The following is an 8,132-nucleotide window of genomic DNA, read 5'->3' on the forward strand; positions in this document are numbered from 1 at the left end:
TATGTTCTATTTTATAATAACAAATTTTCGTTCCCAAATTTTTAAATTAACTAATTATATAAACGTGATTATATTTAGTAATAATTAAAATACACATTTTGATTTAACTTTTAATTAGTCGAATTATCATCAAAAATGGAAGGTCTTGATTTTTATGTGCTTAATCTTCTTGCGCTCTTCTATTTGTTTCCTCTGATTGTTAAATAAGCTTATAGTCAGGGGCGGAATGGGAGACTAAAGGCCCAGTGGGAGATTTCTAAGCCATAGTTAAGGGGCATCGCCCCCAAACCCCTCTTTATGGGCCTACGGCTTGCTTTTACCTGGCCAACGGCCGGGAATTATAAGATTTTATTTAAAATCTACTACACTATGTTAACATTTAAAATAATTTTTATCTTATTAATATTTATGTACGATCCATTTAAAAAAAATACTCGTCCTTTGATTTGAATTTATTATTCTTAGTTATTTTATGAACTTTGCGATTATTACATATAATATTTCTAAAATATTTTTGATTGCTGATATAAAAAATTTTGCGTATTACAAGTGATAAAAAAGGTTAATTAATGCCTCAATTGACAATGGTTTTTAAAAACTATAATTCTTCGCAACTTACATTGGCAAAAGGTCATGAAACTAATATAACTCTCTGTTACCATTTTATACAATGTTTTATAGAATAGACTAATAAGGAAAAATTTATAGGCCTAACCAAATCAACAATTCTTGAAGAAGAGAATATAAATACCAATCCAAATCATAAAACTATATGGTGGTTAGACTCTAACCCCACAACCCGAGCCGAAGTCATAGAAATCTGCTCAACCCTGAGCCAGGGTTGAAAAATCGACCACGACCCAACCCGACCCAATGGGCCTGTTGAGTCGACCCATTTGGTCAGCTTGTTGGGTTGGCTTGTTGGGTCGGCTAGCTGGGTCGGCTAGCTGGGTCGGCTAGCTGGGTCGGCTTGTTGGGTCGGCTTGCTGGGTCAGCTGGGTCGGCTTGCTGGGTCGGATTGCTGGGTCGGCTAGTTGGGTCGGCTTGCGTTAAAATTTGTCATAATCGTCATTTTTTAAGTTTTTCGAATTTTTTTGAAGCAAATAGGTAAAAATATATATTATAAACATGTTAAATTAAATTTTCAGTGAATATGTACCTTAGTAAAATGACAAATGTCATAATCGTCATCTTTATGTTTTTTCGAATTTTTTTGAAGCAAATAGTTAAAAATATATATTGTAAACATGTTAAATTAAATTTTCAGTGAATATGTACCTTAGAAAAGTGACAATTGTCATAATCTTCATTTTTAAGTTTTTTCGAATTTTTATGAAGCAAATAGGTAAAATATATGTTGTGAACATGTTAAATTACATTTTCAGTGAATATGTACCTTAGAAAAGTGACAATTGTCATAATCGTCATTTTTAAGTTTTTTTTTTAAATTAAATAGATAAAAGGATGTTAAAAAATTTCAAATAATTTTTTATAACCGGGCATAGGCAGGCGGGAGAAAACTCTCCCAATGCTGACCTTTAATTTAAACATCTATTAGAATAATCTAGAGGTGGCCGTGATAAAAATCGGCTCAAATCGAGCCGTTTAACAACACTATCGCTAATATTTTTAGAATCTTAAACTGACGATTAGTAGAACAATAGTTATTGCTCTTTAAATATAAGTAATATGATTTGAATCCCATATTATACCAAATATATCGACGTTCTATATTTGTACAGCTTCATTTGCGTAAATTCAGAAAATGAGAAAAATATTAAACTTTATATGAAATATAGGAAATATTTATCGATCAATTTAATTTAAAATTTTTAAAAAAATTAACAAAATTTGTTTTTTAAAATCAAAATGCAAGTGAAGCAAATATAACAGTTATAATTTATATATAAAAATTGAATAATTTTGGTTATATTTTGGACATATAAAAATAAGGATCTTAAGGTGATTACGAAGCAAAAAAAATATAAAAACAAATCTTGATCTTTGGAATCCAATTAAAAGTTCGGATCGTTTTTTTACGACATAACCGAAGATATAATTTAGAAAGTGGTCAATTTGTAAAGATTAATATTACTAAATTACTAAAAAAAACGCCGAATATTTTGCGTTTTTAAATATTAAAAACGAAAAATAATATTAACATAATATATATGGGAAATGTGGCATAAATGGCCATGTTTGAAGACTAGCTACCACCTTTTAACTATTATCTTTTCGACCGATTTCTCCCAAAATTTGTCAAAATGTGTATTTTATGATATGTACTTTACCTATTGAATAGAGCAATCCAATAAAAAAAAATTTAAATAAGCTGTTTTTAGTATTTCTTTCTGGAAAAATCTCGTTACACATTTTTTGTTTGGTGAAAAAATTACTAATTTAGATTATTGTTATTTTATATAAATATTATCCTTAGGCATTCAGCATTATACGCACAAAAAATTATGGTTTTAATTTTTATTTAATAGGCATATGTATTGACTGGCCAAAATTCTATATTCATATAGAAATGAAAAGCTCGCTAAACATATTTGGTACAAAATCAAATGATGAACAAATTAAACTGGCAAATGATGATATATTCATTAATAAAAGATAAACATTATTAATATCTACTAAATTTAATATTCCTAAGAAAACCTTAAAGGTGAAGAGTGGAATAATTGTCTGCAATTTGTTTGTTATGTATTTAAATAGTGATACAATTGTTTCATTTATAAATTAATAAAATGGTTTTCATTATTGTTAATAATTCCCTAAATAATTTAATACATCATGAATGATAAAATTATTGAAAACAGTTAAGATAATAATTCATAAATTCAAAATAAATAGTGATTAATTGAAATAAGAATTTTTAATAAAAAGATAATTAAGATATAAATTGATAAAGTATAATCATTAAATGAATATTGATAAATTTAGATATTAATACTAATTGCATTATTAAATTTTTATATGCCTAAAAAATGAAGAAATATATAAGATAGGTTTTTTGCAATCATTTCATATAATTCTTAAATAATTTATTATGGCCAGTAAACAATGTATTGACTGGCTAGAAAAACACTGTCACAAAACTTCATCTTCTACCTCATAAACTATTATAGAGCTTTTTTTAAATTTTATTTTAAAGAATCTTTAATACCTTTTTCAAAAAAGCTTAAATATATATTTAACAATATATGATTATTTCAGGGATGTGAACCCGGACCCTAACCCTGAACCCTCGTATTTTGGATGAACCCGAAATTTTAAAAAGTGAAGGGTTCAGGATATTATAAAAAAATTTTAATTTTAAAAAATAATGTAAAAATATAAATTTCTATAATTTCATTAATTTTTTTCATAGAATTATTTATTTTATATTCGCGTTTTTCTTTCGTTTTTCTTCCTGGATTTCATTTTATTTTATTTAGAGATTGATACCATAAATTTAAAACTATAATTGATAAAGTAAGGGATGTTGTAAAATATTTAAGAACTCCCACAATTGTAAGAATATTAAAATCTATGAAAAGGCAAATGGCAATATTAGATTGCACAACAAGTTGGTCCTCTTTTGTATGATGTTAGAGCGATTAATAAGTTTGAAAGATTTCTGTAATGATTTTATTATAAGAGCATGTGAAGCCATTTTGTCAGAAGATGATTGGAATCAAATAAAAGACCTTACTAGTGTGTTGGTTCTTTTAAAAATAACTAGATTAAGATTGCAAGCAGAACAGTTATGTTTATCGGATTTTTATGGCATATGGATAAGATGTCGATTAGAGTTAGGAAGATTTACAAGTTCTTTTTCTTATGAAATATAAGAAAATATGAAAATTAGAGATCAACAATATTTACAAAATAGTGTTGTATATGCTTTAATATATTTAGACCCTCGATATCAAGTTTTATTAAGTATTGAGAAAAAATAAATTGCCATAGCCCATCTTGAGGATTTATGGCATACCCAAAACTCTATTATTTACAATATATTGAAGCTACGACAATATCTACTGGTTGTAGCGATAACAATGATAATGATAGCAATATTGATGATCTGGAAATTTTATTATTATATAGAGAAAAAAAAATGAAATTATCATCAGATAGAAAGGAGCAAAAAATATCTATTGTATCTTTAATAGAAAAGTTCTCAGAAGTTAAGAGAAATATTTACAAAATAGTGTTCAATATATCGTTACATAATAAATATATATAAAATAATCATATATATTTAATTTTGATAAATAGGAATATAGAATAATTAAGGCTAGGCTTAGAGTTGTGTAACGTCTCCCAATCCCTACATTTTGTCTAATTAGTTTTAGGCGATTTTTCGGTTAGGCCTAATTAGGTATAGTTGATTTTTAAGCTAATAACACTACTTATAAATGTCGGACAATTTTATACAAACTTATGGAGAGACTTTAATTTATAATAATTTTTTTATAATTTTTCAAAATATTTTTATGTAAATTAAAATTTTAAGAAATTCAATATAAAATCTTCTAAAATTTATAGGATTTAGACTTTAATATATATCAGAGACCTGCAGGCCCGGCCCTAAGCCCGGCCCGGGCAGGGCCGGGCCGTATTTTAAATTTTTCAAATATACTCGGGCCGGGCCTAAAAAATTTTTTTTTAAATATATCCGGGCCGGGCCTAAGATTGTTAAACCCGGGCCGGGCCTTAATATTTTTTATAAAAATTTTTACATTATGAGTTAATGGTTATAAGATTATATTATATTATAGTTATGATTAATATAATATTGGGTGATGGTTAACACACCTAACACCCATAGATCGATCTAATTATTAATTTCCTGCAAATTTATTCAAAGTATTAATATATTTTTTTATAATTCATATCTAAATTTTTACAACATATTTTACCAAAACAATCAAATAAAGGAATATCTTAAATAAGCCCCAATATTCAAGTATTAATAATATATTTTTTATAATTCATATCTAAATTTTTAGAATATTTACCAAAACAATCAAATAAAGGAATATCATGTCACAAAATACTAATGATATAATGAATAAAATTAAAAATAATATTTATTCTTTTAGAAATACAAATAATAATTTAAAATCTGAAATATGGACTAAATTTAACATCATCATAGATGAAAATAAAAAAAACATTGGCTACGTACAATGTAAGAATTGTTTAAGTATATTATCTTATAATTATAAACATGGTACATCCTAAAAAGACATAAATGTGATGGTAAATCCATGAAAATTAATTATTTTTTTTACACCTGAAAAACCAACCTATAAATGTAATATAAAATATTAAAAAATTATAAAATAAATTATATTAATATTGTGCAATTAGATTATATTTTCAAAATACTATTTATTATACATGCATTTTTTTAAATAGCGATTTATTTTTATTTTATAAATTAAATAGTAAATTAAATACAATATATTATATTCTCAAAATATTTTCCATTTTTATAAATTAAATATTAGTTTTATTTTTTTTAAATGCAATATAAAATATAGTATATGCTCAAAATATTATTACCATTTATATGAATATTAGTTTTATTTTTATAAATGCAAAAAATATAGTATGTGCTCAAAATATCCATTTTTATAAATAACAGTTTTATAATTTTTATAAATTCAATATAATATTCTCTAAATATTAGCTTTTTTCATGTATTTTTTAAATAATAAGCGATAATACTCGCTGAAAAATATGGTAAAATACCTCATAGGTGAATTTATCCGGGCCGGGCCTGAAATTAAAATATCCGGGCCGGCCTGAAATTTTTTTTTAAAAAATATCCGGGCCTGAAATTTAAAAAATATCCGGGCCGGCCTGAAATTTTTTTTTTAAAAAATATCCGGGCCGGGCCTTAAATTTTTAAATCCGGGCCGGGCAGTAAAAAATTTTTTTTAAACTTAACCGGGCCGGGCCGTAAAAAAATTTTTTTAAATTATATCCGGGCCGGGTCTTAAATCTTTAAATCCGGGCCGGACCGGGCCGTAAAAAAATTTTTTTAAAAATATCCGGGCCGGCCTAAAAAATTTAAAACCGGGCCGGGCCGTGCAAATGGTGCCTCTGCAGGTCTTTGATATATATAGATTTTCATTATAAATTATTAAATATAAAAATTTTTTGGCGATCGTATGAAATTCCCAGGGTATATTCTCTTCAGAATAGATCTGATAAAATCAAATTTATCAAGGAAATTAAAAACACGCACTAAAATCAGATCAGAGAGCTACAGGCCTGGCCTTAAACCTGATTCGAATGCCTGGGCCGAAAATTTTATTTTTTAAAAAATGGGCTGGGCTATAAAAAAATTTTAAATACCCGGGCCGGGCCATATATTTTATAAAAATCATTTTTATAATTTTAACAGGCAGAATTTTTTTTAAGATTTTTCCTTCCATTTCGTCTAAATCAAAAAATAAAAATGTTTTATAATAATATATTAAATAAAATAACAAAATTTTCGAATCTTTTCTATTCTTAAAAAAACAAGCCATATGCCATCATATAATTCAAAATATTAAATTTTTTTTACTTAATTTTTTTTACTTAAAATATAATATTATAAATATAATATTTTTATTACTTTTAAAATATAATAGAAGTGACTAAATTTAAATATTATGCTTACATTAAACAAAAATTATTAGTTATTTGATTAATATAAATATTTATTAAACATTTAAAAATAGATTAAGGACTTATAAAATTAATAAAGCATATAGTTGCAAAATAGGCATTTTTAAAATATTTATTACAAGGTTTTACAATGGATTTGATTATATAATAAATAGTTAATTTAATTTTAAATATTTTATATTAAGGAAATCATACATTATGCCAAATTTAGACGGAGAAGAAATCGAAGAATATTTACAGATCCGGTTGCTCAAACCTCTGTTGATATTATAGATTGGTGGTCTCGAAACGCTAATCGTTTTCCAAAGCTGTCGACAATGGCCAAGGATTATTTATGCGAAAGCAAGCGAACGTATTTTTTCTCGAGCCTGCGCAACCATTACTAAGAGGAATAGGATGTCAGCCACAACGTTAAAATAATGCCTATGTATAAATTCATGGGATGTTAATGTTTTAAATTTGCGTGACTAATTTTTTGTATAATTTGATTTTTCCATTATTTGTTATTTGATTTATGCATATAATTTTTATTTTTTATTTATGAAAATAATAAAGATATGATAATGTGCCTTATATATTTTGCATTTGTAAATTTTTACTTATAAAATATAAGAGTCTACTTGCGATAAATGAATAATTTTATAAATATATCATTTTTAAATTAAAAAAGTTATTATTTCAAAAAATAAAGGGGGGGGGGGGTAAAAATTTTTTAATTCCTAATTAGTAGTATCTATGAAGATCTAAATGTTTTCCTAATTTTTTCTATGATATTCATTCTTAAGTATGAATATTTGGATTTTGTATAAGTCATCCACACAATTACCAAAGAAAAAAAATCAATTAAAATTATATTTTATAATGATGCATTAGTGGTAGAAAGTATTTAGGGGGTTTAGCAAGGCCCGCTAACAATCGCTTTAACAATCGTGATATGTAAACAAAATATTTGTAAAACTCAGAAATTATGAAAAATAATTTAAAATTTGTCAAGAATTATATTCATGATCTTAAATCAAATAATTATTAAAATCTTGTGTTTCAAATCAAATTTCATATAAAAAATTTATAGTAGTTACATATTACTTAATATTTTTATAAGATTAGGAAAAATATATGTATCTGAATGTCTTAAATTTAAAAATGAGTTCCTTGCTCAATTTGCCCTGTATTTTCCTATTATCTACCAATCCTTTAAAATTTCAAATGATATACCACTCATATCTAATACCAAATATTATAAACTAAGTTCAAGTTTAAAAAAAAAGAATAAAATATAATAGCAGTATCAATATTAGAGGTTTAGAAATATTTTTCTAATTATAAAAACTTTTACTAGTCTGAAAATAAGTATAATTTTTTTTATATTTCTAGATTTTTAAGGGTGGAGTCAAAAAGTAATGAAAGAAAAAATTTCTTACTGAATCCAAATATTTTATAACATCTTTCCAATATCAAAA

The sequence above is a fragment of the Gordionus sp. m RMFG-2023 genome, chromosome 2 (assembly GCF_954871325.1).
Source record: "Gordionus sp. m RMFG-2023 chromosome 2, tfGorSpeb1-WG-v2, whole genome shotgun sequence".
In the NCBI taxonomy this organism is placed as follows: domain Eukaryota; kingdom Metazoa; phylum Nematomorpha; class Gordioida; order Chordodea; family Parachordodidae; genus Gordionus; species Gordionus sp. m RMFG-2023.